The 16,720-nt window shown below is 41.9% G+C and overlaps 1 non-coding gene across 1 annotated transcript; it reads right to left on the reverse strand.

Annotated features, from left to right (window-relative positions):
• Positions 1–4,191: 4,191 nt before the first annotated feature.
• TRNAY-GUA lies at positions 4,192–4,280 on the reverse strand. Its single transcript is given in 2 exon segments — positions 4,192–4,227; positions 4,244–4,280. It is a non-coding gene; the product is annotated as a tRNA-Tyr (tRNA).
• Between the last annotated feature and the right edge of the window lie 12,440 nt (positions 4,281–16,720).

Raw genomic sequence — 16,720 nt, forward strand, 5'->3', positions numbered from 1 at the left:
TGTTGCGAACTTGTACTTCCCAAGCGCTTAGTACAGTGCTCTGCACACAGTAAGCGCTTAATAAATACGATTGATTGATTGATTGATTTGGGAACAAAACAATAGACTTGATAAATACAATCTCTGCCCTAAAGGAGCTTCTGGTATAGAGGGGGAGACAAACATTTAAAGTAAGGTAGGGGAAATAGTAGAGTATAAACATATTTAAATGAGTACCATGGGCCGGAGTTAGGATAGAATAATAATAATGATAATGACATTTATTAAGTGCTTACTATGTGCAAAGCACCGTTCTAAGCACCGGGGAGGCTACAGAGTGATCAGGTTGTCCCACAGAGGGCTCACAGTCAATCCCCATTTTCCAGATGAGGGAACTGAGGCCCAGAGAAGTGAAGTGACTTGCCCAAAGTCACCCAGCTGACAAGTGGCAGAGCCGGGATTTGAACCCATGACCTCTGACTCCAAAGCGCGGGCTCTTTCCATTGAGCCACGCGGCTTCTCTTAAGCGTTTAAGGGGCTCATAGACAACGGTAGAGTTGAGGCAGAGGGGATGGCATCTTCGGGGAAATAAGGGCTAATCAGGGAAGGCCTCCTGAAGGAGGTGTGAGTTTAGCAAGATTTTGGAGGGGAGGAGAGTGGTGGATTGTCAGATAAAAAGCGGAAATAAAGAAAGTGCTTGTAAGGCGTTGGGGGAGGGATAGTTGAGATTGAGGTACAGAGAATAAGTAGGTTGGTATTAGAGTGGCAGAGTGAGTGGGTTGGGTTTAAATAGGAGATTAGCAAGGTCAGGAAGAAGGGAGAGAGCTGATTGAGTGCCTTAAAGCAGATGGTGAGGAGTTTCTGTTTGATGTGGTGATGTATAGGCAACCACTGCAGATTTTTGAGAATTGGGGTGTTGTGGACTGATCTTTTATTCAGAAGATTGATCTGGGAAGTGGATAAGTGAAACCGCGATAAATGAAATGGTTCCCTAAAACTATCTGGGAACCCCCTTATTTCATTAAAAAGTAAACTCCTATTTAAATGGCTCATCAAATAACCTCCTAGATTCCATTGACTTCTGAATCTTTTGCTCCACTTTTGCTATCTCCAAAGAGATTTTTAAAATAGAAATGTTCCACCTCTCCACCCCCACTAGCCTACCTTATAATAATAATAATAATGTTGGCATTTGTTAAGCACTTACTATGTGCAAAGCACCGTTCTATGTGCTGGGGTGGTTACAAGGTGATCACATTGTCCCATGGGGGGGCTCACAGTTTTAATCCCCATTTTACAGATGAGGTAACTGAGGCACAGAGAAGTGAAGTGACTTGCCCAAAGTCACACAGCAGGTGATTGGCGGAGTCAGGATTTGAACCCATGACCTCTGACCGCAAAGCCCATGCTCTTTCCACTGAGCCACGCTGCTTCTCATGTTACCTTATTGAAAACATGGATTGAAGGGGACAAAGAGATTACAAGTTTTGTCTAGCCCTTTGGGAAATACTTTCTTTTTTCCCCCGAGCGTTGTTGTCTACAGACTCTTAAACCCTTGAAATTGATCCAGATAAAAACAATGAGGAATGGAAGGAACTTCGATGCCAGAAAATCATTCAGTTCCATTTTAATTAAGAAGTCTTTGTCCATCTTCATTATTTTTCTCCTAGGCTTTAAGCAGGTAGGACCACTGTTAAAAATTGAAATCTACAAGCCTGATAAACTAGCCAACGGTCACTCTATTACTGCTGTTACATTTTAGTGAAAAAGCATCTTTATTGCTGGCCGCTATGCAGCTCTGTAGAATTTCATTTTTAAAATTTTTATTTTTCCCGGAATTAACAGTGGAATACAGGTCAGATTCAATTGCTGATTGCACTGTGCCAGTTCCCTTCAGTGCTAGGAGACAGGGAGCTGCTTAATGCACGGCTGAATCATTAAAAAGTAAGCAAAGAAGAACCCCATTTTTAATAACTAATCTTGTTTTGTGTAGCCTGCCTTGTGTGTTATTTCTCTGGGAGACTAGAGGCTTGCCCAGTTAAGAGGGAAGGAATGCTAAATTATAAATGTCTTCCTACCTTCAAAATCTAATCAAGGTCACATCTCCACGAGGCTTCCCCTTTGAAGTCGGGTAGGGACCGACTCTATATGTTGCCAACTTGTACTTCCCAAGCGCTTAGTACAGTGCTCTGCACACAGTAAGCGCTCAATAAATACGATTGATTGATTGATTACCCTTTGAGCACTTGATATGCAGTGCAACCTCTGCCCCACAGCATCTAAGTAATTTTCTAATTAATTTACTTATATTAGTGTCTGTTTTCCCCTTTAGACTGAAAGCTCCTTGTGGGCAGGGAACATGTCGACCAATTCTGTTGTACTCTGCCAGGCGTTAATTACAGCAAGGGAAACAGCATGGTGTAATGGATAGGGAATCAGAAGATTACGGGTTCTAATACCGCTTTTCTTCTGTGAGGCCTTGGGCAAGTCATTTCACCTCTCTGTGCCTCAGTTACCTCATCTATAAAATGGGGATTAAGACTGTGACCCCTCTGAGAGACAGGGACTATGTCCAACCCAATTTGCTTGTATCCACCCCAGCGCTTAGTTCGGTTCCTGGAACATAGTAAATGGTTAACAAATGCCATAATTATTCTTATTATTACAGTGCTCTGCACACAGTGAGTGCTCAATAAGTACCATTGATCAATTGATTGATATTAGATGATGAGCTCATTATGGGAAGACAATGGGTCCGCTAATTCAGCACTTAGAACAGTGCTTGGCACTTAGTAAGTGCTTAACAAATACCATTATTATTATTATTCAAATGTCATAATTATTCTTATTATTACACTGCTCTGCACACAGTGAGTGCTCAATAAGTACCATTGATCATTTGATTGATATTAGATGATGAGCTCATTATGGGCAGACAATGTGTCTGCTAATTCAGCACTTAGAACAGTGCTTGGCACATAGTAAGTGCTTAACAAATACCATTATTATTATGATTACTGTACTCTTCCAAGGGTTTAGGTCCAGTGCTCTGCACAGATGGAACACTTAATAAAATTCCACTGATCAACTGATTGATTGAGAAGCAGCATGGCTCAGTGGAAAGAGCACGGGCTTGGGAGTCAGAGGTCATGGGTTCGAATCCCGGCTCTTTCACTTGTCAGCTGTGTGACCTTGGGCAAGCCACTTAACTTCTCTGTGCCTCAGTTAACTCATCTGTAAAATGGGGATTAAGACCGTGAACCCCACGTGGGACAACCTGATCATCTTGTATCCCCCAAGTGTTTAGAACAGTGATCTTTGTATTTGCTAAGAGCTTACTATGTGCAAAGCACTGTTCTAAGCGATGGGAGATTACAAGGTGATCAGGTTGTCCCACGGGGGCTCACAGTTTTCATCCCCATTTTACAGATGAGGTAACTGAGGCACAGAGAAGTTAAGTGACTTGCCCAAAGACACACAGCTGACAGTTGGCAGAGCGGGGATGTGCTTCGCACATAGTAAGCGCTTAACAAACATAGTAAGTGCTTAACAAACACTATTATTATTATTATTATTATTATTATTATTATTATTATTAAAGGGGAACCAGCAGATCAAATCCTCAATTCAAGTAAGCACTTAACAAATACCATAATTACTATTCTCTCTCAGAGTCAAATACAGAGTTCTGTCGAGTAGAGACATACAAAAGACCCAGAATATGTTGCATTCAGCCTCAACCCCCCCCACCTCAGGTAACACAGGGGCACTAGTTACTATGTATCATTAGAACAGTGCTTTGCACATAGTAAGTGCTTAACAAATACCATCATTATTATGATTATTATTATCAATGGTATTTAAAGAGAACTTATTGGGTACAGAGCACTGTACTAAGCGCTTGGGAGACTACAGCACACCAGAGTTGGTAGATAAGTTCCCTGGCCATAGCAATCTATTGCTATAGAGGGCTATCCAAAGCTTAGCTGACAAAGGAGAATTCAGGTCCTTCCAGGTAACCCATTCCTCATCGCCACGAGCAGAAACTCCCGATGATCAGCTTTAAACCACTCTCTCAATCAATCAATCATATTTATTGAGCGCTTACTGTGTGCAGAGCACTGTACTAAGCGCTTGGGAAGTACAAGTTGGCAACATATAGAGACGGTCCCTACCCAATAGTGGGCTCACAGTCTAGAAGAAAAATCAGACTCCTTCGAGCCGGAATCGAACCAGCGACCTAAGGATGCCTAAGTGTAAACCACTACAGTCCTCCACTCTACCAGCTGAGCTATCGAAGGGTCATATTCCCCTTCCTGCTTCTCTGCTCTCTTCTCCCACTAATCCCGAGCTTGCTGTTTTCTGAAGCCAACCTAAGCACTGTGCCAATTTCCGGCCTCTCCCATTGCCCGACTCTTGCTCACTCCCTCTTCCTGCCTGAAATTCCCTCCCACTTCAGGTCCATCAGACCTCGCTCCTGTCCCCAGCTTCCAAGCCCCTCTGAAACCCCCCTATTTCCAGGCAGTCTTCCCTTCTTAATTTCTCATTTCCCCAATTTATAACTCCCTACTGCTGCTGTAGTGGACCCGTGGCACCAACCAAGAACTCAATCACTCACAACCTGTACGACAACTCACACATATATATCTTTATACTCCCCTATTTCCTCCTATCTGTAATATCCTTTAGCATCAGTCTTCCCCAGGAGAACCTGCAAAGCCAGGATCATGCGTACTACTTGTTTTGGACATTCCCAAGCACCTAGTTTGGGACAAAAGCAGCATGGCTCAGTGGAAAGAGCAGGGGCTTTGGAGTCAGCAATCATGGGTTCAAATCCTGGCTCCGCCAGTTGTCAGCTGTGTGACTTTGGACAAGTCACTTAACTTCCCTGTGCCTCCATTACCTCATCTGTAAAATGGAGATTAAGACTGTGAGCCCCCCGTCGGACAACCTGATCACCCTGTAACCTCCTCAGCACTTAGAACCGTCCGTTGCACACAGTAAGTACTTAATAAATACCATCATCATTATTATTATTATCATGCACTATGCACAAAATGAGGATCATTGATTGCTTAACTGATTTCAGTAATGGTAGGACTTGGCCCAGAGTCCAATATCATTCCCATCTCAAATGTGAATTGGCTGTGTCGTTCTGGATGTGGAGGGGGAGGTTGTTAGAGAAGCAGTGTGTTTCAGTGGAAAGAGCACGGGCTTTGGAGTCAGAGGTCATGGGTTCAAGTCCTGACTCCGCCGATTGTCAGCTGTGTGACTTTGGGTGAGTCACTTAACTTCTCTGTGCCTTAGTTCCCTCATCTGTAAAGTGGGGAGTAAGACTGTGAGCCCTACGTGGGACAACCTGATCACCTTGTATCCCCCCGGCACTTAGAATGGTGCTTTGCACATAGTAAGTGCTTAACAAATACCATTATTATTATTATTAATTCGGTCTATCAGCCCTTTTGCCCACAGAAAAAGAAAGTTCATTTATTCATTCGATCATATTTATTGAACGTTTACTGTGTGCAGAATACTGTACTAAGCGCTTGGGACAATTCAGAACAACGATAAACAGAGACAACCTCTGCCCACAACATAAAATTGCCTTCAGTAGCATCGTCTCCAAATCCCAAAGAGCAACCATCATATTATCACCCTGAAAATACTCTCCCTTCATTTCCTTGGGCAGCTTTTCGGTGTCACTAATCCCAATCTTCCAGTATAAAACTGCAAGAGAACCAGAGCAGCAGCTGAAACGTATAATGGCACCAAATGAGAAGCTCTCAAAAGACTTTCCCTTTTTCTGGCCAGCAGGCTTGTGGTTTCCAGTTTCTTTGGCGGATTCACGGTTTTCCTACACAGCTCCATCCTCGCCTGAGAATAGATTTATTGGAAGATTGATCTCTCCCTGCAATCTCGAAGGCCACTGTCGTTCCACTATTACATCTTTGCATTCTTCCCTGGAGCCAGCTATAAACTAAACACAATTAGAAGCGCGGATGGGAATTTGGGAAAGCACACAAAGAGCCGTATTGTTACCAAGTTGAAAGATAAACTTGTACAAATATCAAAAGCTAATTAAGCAGAACAGGAGCTATTTTCCTAGCTGGGAATTTAGAACATGAAAAATTGATTTTTGCCTCATTGAATTAAATTACATTTTCATACTGAGTGGCAGAAAGAGCACTTGAAACTTTTCATCTAATCTAGGTAAACCCATTGGCTGCTATTTATTCATGAATCCTTGCCACAGCTTTTCTGGAAATGCTATTTGAACATTTCATTATGTTTTCCCTGGCAATACTATTTTGGAAGAGAAACTGAAATGTGTATTGGGGGAAGGGAGGGCATGACTATACTTCTAGTGTGAGTGTAATGTCAGTCCTATCTTCAGAACTTATTTTTATTGTTATTTTGATTGTATTTGTTAAGCACTTGCTATGCGTCAAACGTTGCTCTAAAAGTTAGGATAGGTATAACTTTATCAGGTCAGTCACAGTCCCTGTTGCAAATGAGACTAATAATGTATATTAGAGAGGAGACAGATACTGAATCCCTATTTACAGATGAAGAAACTGAGGCCCAGAGAAGTTAAGTGACTTGTCCAGGGTCACACAGCAGGAAAGCAGCAAAGCTGGGATTAGAACCCAGGGCCTCTGACTCTCAGGGTCATGCTCTATTCACTAGGCCACTCCGCTTCCCCAGTGAAGCCCTCTGCAGCCATAATGACTTTAGGATTCAATAATCGTATCGACAATGGTGAAAGAGGAGAGAATGCTTCCTTACCTCCTTATTCACAGTTGTCTGGACTACTGTGAATAGTAGTAATAATAGTAGTGAATCTATAAACACAAAAAACGGTATTTTAACAATTTCTCTTGTCAGGTGGGATACATTTGCCAAATGAAAAGATGAGCTCCAGCTGCTCCCTAAATAGGGACTCTATCTTGTAGAGCATATTCATCTGTTTAATCTTTCATGATGGATCATGGCACCCAAAACATGAAAACATGAAATGAACTTGACACGTACCGAATTAATTCCTCATTTCTTCTCCAGAAACAAGGAATAATGTTAATTGGTCATATATTCTATAGACTACTGAAGCCTCTGATTGTTACAGTTTGGAAGCAGGGCATAAACCAGAGGGGACTGGAGTCTGGACTGGGAATCTCTGAGGGAAAAAATGAATGAATCAAGCATTTACTTGTTTCTAAAGGTTTTATGTCTAAAAGCTTGGTTCCTTAAGATCTAGCCTTACAATTGTGTATTTCCATTCCCTCTATTCTCGTTTCTTCTCTCCTCATGTATCTGATGCCAACCCAGTCTCCCACCTTGATCCGAAAGGGATCAAGGGACCATGTAAAATTCTCTCACCTTTGTATTTTTTCCCAGCACTTTAGTAATCACAGTTACCATAGTTATTTGTTAAGCGCTTCACCGGGGCTGATACTACAATAACATTAGACTCAGTCCCTGTCCCATAAGGGCTCAAAGTCTAGAAGGAAGAGAAAACAGATGTTTAATCCCCATTTACAGATGGGCATACTGAGACACAGTTAAGTGGCTTACCCAAGGTCACACAGCAGCTAAATGGTGAAGCTGGGATTAGAACTGTTATCTTCTGACTCCCAATCCTGTTCTCTCTTTATTAGACCACACTATACTTTGCATATGAATGCTTAAAATATATTATTGCTACTATTAGAAACCAGGGAACTAGACCATTTCTGGGCCCAGACTTTTAAGGCCGGGAATTAAGAAGCAGACTGAATGACAACGATTTATGAGAGACCCTGCGTGAGTAATATTTTTACCTGAAAAGTAATCAAGCAGTATGTAACAAGCCAGGGATTGGTCTATAATCCTTTTTTGTTTTTCATATAATTCTACTTTCAGAATTTTGTAAAATATTTCTCTTCTCTTTGCTATCACCTGAGTCTTTTTTGCTGGAAATAGAGATAGGATTTAATGTCACTGTTGAATCCTTATGTCTTATACATCTGAGGAACACAACCATTTGGGCTGTAGGATAAAGATGAGTACAAAGAAACTGGAAGGGGATTGTGGGCAGATGGGACGGAGAAGTGAGTTAATGTGATCCAAACATTCCATTGGTAACATTAGCTTAATATTTAATTACCTGTACCCATTAGAAATGTGATAGGAAAATACAAGGCTAAACTATATCATCAATACATTATAAAAAGGCATCAATATTTCTAGATAAAAAAACAAAAGACATACTCTGTCTCATGATCACGATACATCTCAACCACCTGGATTTGTAACTATTATTAAATCCCATTCCAGACAGATCTGTGACTTGTTTTTGTTGTTGCTGTTTTCTTCTAAATTCCTGCAACAGAGCAGATCTGTTTTCCCCTATTTGTAATTCATTTTGATACTTATCTCTCCCTCTGGACTGTAAATTTATTGTGGGAAGAGAAGTGTCTACCATTCATTCATTCATTCAATTGCATTTATTGAGCACTTACTGTGTGCAGAGCACTGTACTAAGCGCTTGGGAAGTACAAGTTACCATCTCTCATATTGCAGTTCACCAAGTGCTGAGCATTTATGCATTCATTCATCCATATTTATTGGGCACTATGTTCAGAGCACTGTACTAATAAGCACTTGGAAGAATAAAATATAACGGTGAACAGACATATTCCCTGCCCACAACAAGCTTACAGTCTAGAGGACAGTGCTCTGAACACAGAACCTGCTCAATAAATATCATTTATTGATAGTAATCTTGTTGTGGGCAGGGAATTGTCTGTTTACTGTTATATTGTACTCTTCCAACTGCTTAGTATAGTGTTCTGTTCACAGGAAGTGCTCAAGAAATATGAATGACCACCTGACTAGTAGGTGTTTAATAAAAATTTGAGATTGATTGAGTGATGGAAAAAGAGCATTTCTCCGAGGAGTCTGTCTGGGCTGTAATGAATGTTGGGAATAGATGTGTTGGAGTGTCTCCTGAAGTACAAACCGTCCTGTGCTCTTTCTTCCAAGTGAGAATACTCTCTGCCTTTTAGAAATCCATCCTCACCTCCAACACTTCGGGGGGAAGATTTCCAATATTCACAACTAAAAGTCTGAAAATCAATCAATTAATGACATTGATTGAGCATTTATTGTGTGCAGAGCACTGTACTATCATCAATAAATTCTTGACTCACATTTTGTGAGACCGGAGCTCTCTTGTTAAATCATCTAGACTGAGAAGCCAGAGGAGCCCTTCAAACATCTTAGCATTTAACAGGAATGAAGGAGACGTGAAATCTAGTCAGAATCCAAAAGGCAACTCTCTAAATCCCCTGGAGAGTTGTAAATCTTAGATTACTCGGGGTTTGCTAACCCTTGGCATTTTACGCCAAGATTCAATTGAGCTGAATGCAAAAGGGAAATTCAGACAAAGATTTAGGCCAGAAACCTTAATATTTAAACCAGAAGCCCCAGGTGGAAATGATTCTTAGTTTGGTGCCTGACTGTTCTAGCCAATTCAAGTCTACAATATGGAGGAAATGAACCACCCCTCTTGTATCACAGCTGAAGAGATGAAAGGAAAATAAGTGCCACACCTAGCTGTTTGGAAATACATAATGGGATTGGGCATCACAGTAGTGAATAGTGTTGGGCTCTTTAATATTCCTTTAGACACCACTCTGCCCAATCAAAACTCTACTAAAATTGTATTCCCTCCCAGAGGTCTTTCCTGACCCAGCCCTCTTTTCCCCTATTCATAATAATAATAATAATAATAATAATAATAATAATGGAATGTATTAAGTGCTTACTATGTGCAAAGCACTGTTCTAGGCACTGGGGAGGTTACAAGGTGATCAGGTTGTGCCACGGGGGGCTCGCAGTCTTAATCCCCGTTTTACAGATGAGGTAACTGAGGCACAGAGAAGTTAAGTGACTTGCCCAAAGTCACACAGCTGACAAGTGGCAGGGCTGGAATTTCACTGCTTCTCATCATGAGAAGCAGTGTGGCTTTTAGTGGAACGAACCCGGATTTGGGAGTCAGAGGATGTGGGTTCTAATCTCTGCTCCGCCACCTGTCTGCTGTGTGACCTTGGTCAAGTCTCTTGACTTCTCTGTGCCTCAGTTACCTCATCTAGAAAATGGTAAGACTGTGAGCCCCACGTGGGACAACCTGATTATCTTGTACCTATCCCAGTACTTAGAATAGTGCTTGGCACATTCCATTATTATTATTATTATTATTATTCTTCCCTTCCTCATCATCTATACATTTGGGTCTGTACTCCGTAAGAACTTTGTTTCTTATTCCACCCCTATATATATATGTGTGTATATATATATATACAAACACACATAGATATATATATATATATATATATCTCCATCTATGTGTGTGTATATATATATATATATATATATATAGAATATATTTACACACACATAGATGGAGATATATATATATATATATAGAAAATATAGATGGATATATATATATATATATATATATATATATATCCATCTGTGATGTTAATGTTTGTCTTCTCTAGTCTGTAAACTCCTTGTGGGCAGGGATAGAGTCTACCATCGAGCCCATCATGCTGCTGAGAAGTCGTTTTGCCTAGTGGTTAGACCATGGGCTTGGGAGTCAGAAGGACCTGTGTTCTTATCCCACCTCTATCACTTATCTGCTGTGTGACCTTGGGCAAGTCACTTCACTTCTCTGTGCTTCAGTTGCCTCATCTGTAAAATGAGGATTAAGACTGTGAGCCCTATGTGGGATATGAATTGTGTCCAAACAGCTAAACTTGTATTTATTCCAGTGCTTGGATCAGTACTGGCACATAGTAAGCATTTAACAAATACCATGAAAAAAACCCTCTACTGCATTATACACTCCCAAATGCTTAGTGCAGTGAGAACATATAGTAAGCACTCAGTAAATAGCATTGATTGATTGATGCATTTTTTGGATTTCCTCTAAGGTATGGACAGTGAGTAATTAGGTTAAATTAGAGTTGCTGTGGAAGGGGACTTTGGAGACAGTTCTTCCCTGTGCTGGACTGGGATTTCTGCCATGAAAGAGCAGCAATTTTCCTGCTACTGAACACTTGTGGTTTTCCCATCGGATTCCAATGCGTAAGTCAATGGTGGAATTTTATAGAACAAAGGAGGGGCATGCATGCTGGGAGCCAGAAAGTCAATGGCCACACTTTCACCTCCCCTATGTTTGTTCAACTCTAAATGTCATCGCAACATACCACGAACTGCAATCTAAATTTAGCGGCCCACGATCTTTGCTAATCTGTCCACCTCACTTCCACCTGGATTCATTAATGAGGAGCGTATGGTTCTTGTCATTGTCACTCCAGAGCTCACTGGGATCCAAAGGACAAAATGATCTTTTATCCCAGGACCGTTCCCCTCAGGCTAATGGGGTGAGCCACAGGGTGTTGGTTAATAAATTCCTTATGGGTCCTCTGCCAATCTGGGACTGGAATCCTCTGCCGTACGACAGATAAGGGCTTGTCACAAAGTGTTGGGGATGGAAGAAATTACTGAGGTGTTCCAGGGGTGGGGAGTTTAGGCCATTGCTGTTGGGCTGGAGAAAGTGAGCTTGGAGAAGCAAAGCAGAAGAGAGACAAGGGGCCAGTGATGAGCTCAGATTTGCTCTTCTGGCAGAAGCGTTTCTAGACCGTTTCTATATGTTGCCAATTTCTACTTCCCAAGCATTTAGTACAGTGCCCTGCACACAGTAAGTGCTCAATAAATATGATTGAATGAATGAATGAGTGGCAAGAAGAACAGTCAATATAGAGACAGCAGTAGTCATAGTAGTAATGATATTATTGAGAACTACTAGCTGTAAGCTAAACTTTAAACTCTTGAGGGCAGGGATTTTGACCACTAATCGTATCGTACTCTCCCGAGGACTTAGTACAGTGCTCTGCACTCTGTTCACCTTCAATAAAGGCTTTAGATTGATGGATTGGGAGATGTGCACTTTTGTATTTTGGCCACCATAACTGACCTCCCCAGATGCTTCTGCTCCAGGGATGGAATTATTAGTAGCTGATTCTCAGATTTATGGTTCATGGGCATAAAACACCGTCACACAGGAAAAGTGAAAGGCGGAAGAAAGTGCAAAAATCTGACCCTTCTTTGGAGAATAAAGCAAATGGGGCCAGATTCTAACCAGTGTCCAATTCCTCCCTCATAGTAAGTTAGATGCATCTGGAGGTGGCAGCCAGGGAGAGAAGAAAGGAAGGGGCAAGCAGTCAATTTTATGATTATATTTTGGAATCTGCTCAAGGTTGCTTATTTGAGTCGATGGAAGCATGAATTTGGGGCACTGATAGTGCATTTTTTTAAACGGTATCTGTCAAGTGCTTACTTTGCATCAGAAACTGTACTAAGTGCTGAGGTTGATACATGCTAATCAGGTTGGACACAGTCCCTGTCTCACATGGAACTCACAGTCTTATTCTACTGCTACCCTGCTGGTTCAATCTCTCATCCTATCCCGACTGGATTACTGCATCAGCCTCCTCTCTGATCTCCCATCCTCCTGTCTCTCCCCACTTCAGTCTATACTTCATGCTGCTGCCCGGATCATCTTTGTGCAGAAACGCTCTGGGCATGTTACACCCCTCCTCAAAATTCTCCAGTGGCTGCCTGTCAACATAAGCAGAAACTCTTCACTCTCAGCTTCAAGGCTGTCCATCACCTCACCCCCTCCTACCTCACCTCCCTTCTCTCCTTCTCCAGCCCAGCCGGCACCCTCCGCTCCTCTGCCACTAATCTCCTCACCGTGCCTTGTTCTCTCCTGTCCCGCCGTCGGCCCCCAGCCCACGTCCTCCCCCGACCCGGAATGCCTTCCCTCTGCACATCCGCCAAGCTATCTCTCTTCCTCCCTTCAAAGCCCTACTGAGAGCTCACCTCCTCCAGGAGGCCTTCCCAAACTGAGCCCCCTTTTTCCTCTCCTCCTCCCCAACCCCCCGCCCTACCTCCTTCCCCTCCCCACAGCACCTGTATATATGTTTCCACAGATTTATTACTCTATTTATTTTACTTGTACATATTTACTATTCTATTTATTTTGTTAATGATGTGCATTTGGCTGTAATTCTCTTTGTTCTGATGACTTGACACCTGTCCACACGTTTTGTTTTGTTGTCTGTCTCCCGCTACTAGACTGTGAGCCCGTTGTTGGGTAGGGACCGTCTCTATATGTTACCAACTTGTACTTCCCAAGCACTTAGTATAGTGCACAGTAAGCACTCAATAAATATGATTGAATGAATTAGTGAATGAATTCTCTATTTTACAGATAGTGACAATAATGATGGCATTTGTTAAGCACTTACTATGTGCGAAGCACTGTTCGAAGTGCTGGGGGGGGATACAAGGTGATCAAGTTGTCCCACGTGGGGCTCACAGTCTTAATCCCCATTTTATAGATGAGGTAACTGAGGCACAGAAAAGTAAAGTGGCTTGCCCAAGGCCATGCAACAGACAGATTGTGGAGCTGGGATTAGAACCCAGGTCCTTCTGACCCCCAGGCCCCTGCTCTATCCACTAGGCCATGCTGCTTCTCTTAAGCATCTATTTCCAGCATCCTCTAGACTGTAAACTCACTGTGGGCACAGAACATGTCTGTTTATGGTTGCACAGTACTCTCCAAAGTGCTTAGTACAGTGCTCTGCACACAATAAGTGCTCAATAAATGAGAAGCAGTGTGGCTCAGTGGGAAGAGCAGTCAGAGGTCATGAGTTCTAATCCCAGCTCTGCCAATTGTCAGCTGTGTGACTTTGGGCAAATCACTTAACTTCTCTGTGCCTGTTACCTCATCTGTAAAATGGGGATTAAGACTGTGAGCCCCCCATGGGACAACCTGATCACCTTGTAACCTCCCTGGCACTTAGAACAGTGCTTTGCACATAGTAAGCGCTTAATAAATGCCATTATTATTATAATAAATATGGCTGAATGAATGAATGAGTCTATTTTTATGCTTGTCTCCTAATTGGACCAGGAATCAGTGTGATTGACAGCTTTGCCTGGGTGGACTGGGGATTCAGCTTTCTTTTCCCTTGCCTGAATTCTGGCTCCCAGAATAACAGGGAGGTGGGAAAAGTTTATGAATGGGAGAAATCCAGAATGGCACCTGTCCCTCAGGCGGACATGATAATACCCAAGTTCTTGGGGTAGGTTTGAGGTGGGGCTGGTAGGAACACAAAGTTTCTCTTGTGGTCCCGTTTTGCCTGAATTTAGAATTGCTTCATGTAGATTCAGTGGGAAGAGAAAAATTCCTCAAAACATAAACAACAAAAATATCATTTTAAAAATCATTGTTAGGACAATGGGTAGGTTCAGAATGGACCCACTGGACTGTAAGTTCCTTTAGAGCAGGGAACATTTCTACTTTATTGTACTCTCCCAAATGCTTAGTAAAGTTCTCTCCACACAGTAAGATCTAAGTAAATAACTCACTGATTGATTGGAAATCCTTAATTGTTACTTGAGCAGGACCTGGGCATTAGGACAGCTATTGTTTTTTAAACTACATTATTGTTTCTCCTCAAATATGTTTTAAATTTGTTTGACCAAGGAAGCTTCAATAAATCAGAGAAGTAATCTATGACATGAAATCATGGAAGTGAGAATATCATGAAGAAATCCTTTGTAATTATAGGTAACATAGACGTCCTGCTTCATTTATATAATCCGCTGAGGAGATTTTTGTTTCTAATTTTTTTGCACACTTCCATGATGTCTTATCTTCATAAAGGAATGAGCCGACTTTAATTATATTCTAAATAATTAATTGCTATTTAAATGGCATACAATAATTATCACAACCCCTTACACGGTTTAATAAGATAGATAATTATGGGAATAAACACTGCTTGTCATGGAGATGATTTATTGAAAATTAAATTTAGTGCAGGAGATTAAGGTGTTAGTGGCCAATACTGACTTTCTAGCAGATTCACCACTGATTCCTTCACCTTCCCAGGGAAGACATTCTCCACTAATTGTCTTGTTAAAACACTCACTTTGGCAAACCCCTCTAAGTGCCTAAAGAGAAAGGAGACAACTCCCCCCACCCCTGCCCAATATAAAGCCACATAACTTTATCATGTCAGGATGGAAGCGAGAGAGAAGATAAGATTATTCTCATTTGTTTTTACATTTCATGCAAGTTTCACAATTCAGCCCCATCATCTCTCTCAAATGATAGGGTTACCCACCTATCTTTAGCACTGGCCTATATGCTCAACACATTCATTTGAAGGTATTATATTTCTGTTTAGACCGTGTCTAATTCTCACCCACGAATTCTTTTCCATTGCTTTGTACAATTCTCTGGACACAGTAGAGCTTAATGAATACTATTTCTACTACTGATATTATTTATCTTGCTGTAGTCAGTACTTGAGGCATTATTTTATTCTCTTGTTCCAACTCTTTCACAATAACTTCTGTCATTTTCCCCTTAGACTGGAGAGCTCCTGATTGCAAGGACCATGTCCATTATTTGGCTGTAGCCTCCCAAATGTTTAGTACAGCTCTTTGAACTCAATAGTCACTCAGTAGATACTTCCTATTGACTGAACTTTGGATAGGATGAAAGGGCCAGTTAATTATTACAGATTACCTCTCAATTGATCTTTCAATCCCCGCCCCTCCACAGAAGTAGGACAGGGTTTGAAAAGGCCAATGAAACTATCATCTCTCCAGCAATATCAATCAATCATTGGTATTTATTGAGTGCATATTTTGTGCAGAGCACTGTACCAGATAATAATAATAATGATGGTATTTCTTCAGTGCTTACTATGTGCAAAGCACTGTTCTAAGCTCTGGGGAGGTTACAAGCTGATCAGGTTGTCCCACGGTGGGCTCACAGTCTTAATCCCCATTTTACAGATGAAGTAACTGGAGCCCAGAGAAGTGAAGTGACTTGCCCAAAGTCACCAGCTGACAAGTGGCGGAGCCGGGATTTGAACCCATGACCTCTGACTCCAAATCCTGGGCTCTTTCCACTGAGTCACGCTGCTTCTCCCAAGTAGCTAGGGAAGCATCTTCCAAGATGCTAAGGAAAGTAAAATATAAAAAAGTTGGGAGTTGTAATCCCTGCCCACAGGAGCTGACAGTCTACAGGGGGAGATGGACATTAAAATAAATTACATATAGAGGAAATAGTAGAGTATAAAGATACTTATGAAAGTGCTGTGAGGTTGAGGGAGTATCAAAATGCTTTAGGGGTACACAGACAAGTACAGTTGATGCAGAGGGGAAGATAAGTAGGGAAATGAGGCCTTAGAAAAAGGCTGCCTGGAGATACAATTTTTGTACGATTGTGAAAGTGGTGAGTGTGGTGGATTGTTAGATATGAAGCAGCGTGGCTCAGTGGAAAAGAGCCCGGGCTTTGGAGTCAGAGGTCATGGGTTCAAACCCCGGCTCTGCCAATTGTCAGCTGTGTGACTTTGGGCAAGTCACTTCACTTCTCTGGGCCTCAGTTACCTCATCTGTAAAATGGGGATTAGGACTGTGAGCCACCCATGGGACAACCTGATCACCTTGTAATGCCCCCAGTGCTTAGAACAGTGCTTTGTGCATAGTAAGTGCTTAATAAATGCCATCATCATCATCAAGAAGAAGGGGATAAGACCCTCACCCTTCATCATGTGGATCCTGGTAAACTGCAAACTGAAGGCAGAGATAGTGTCTAATAGCTGTT

This window comes from Tachyglossus aculeatus, chromosome 17 (assembly GCF_015852505.1).
Source record: "Tachyglossus aculeatus isolate mTacAcu1 chromosome 17, mTacAcu1.pri, whole genome shotgun sequence".
Taxonomy (NCBI): Eukaryota; Metazoa; Chordata; class Mammalia; order Monotremata; family Tachyglossidae; genus Tachyglossus; species Tachyglossus aculeatus.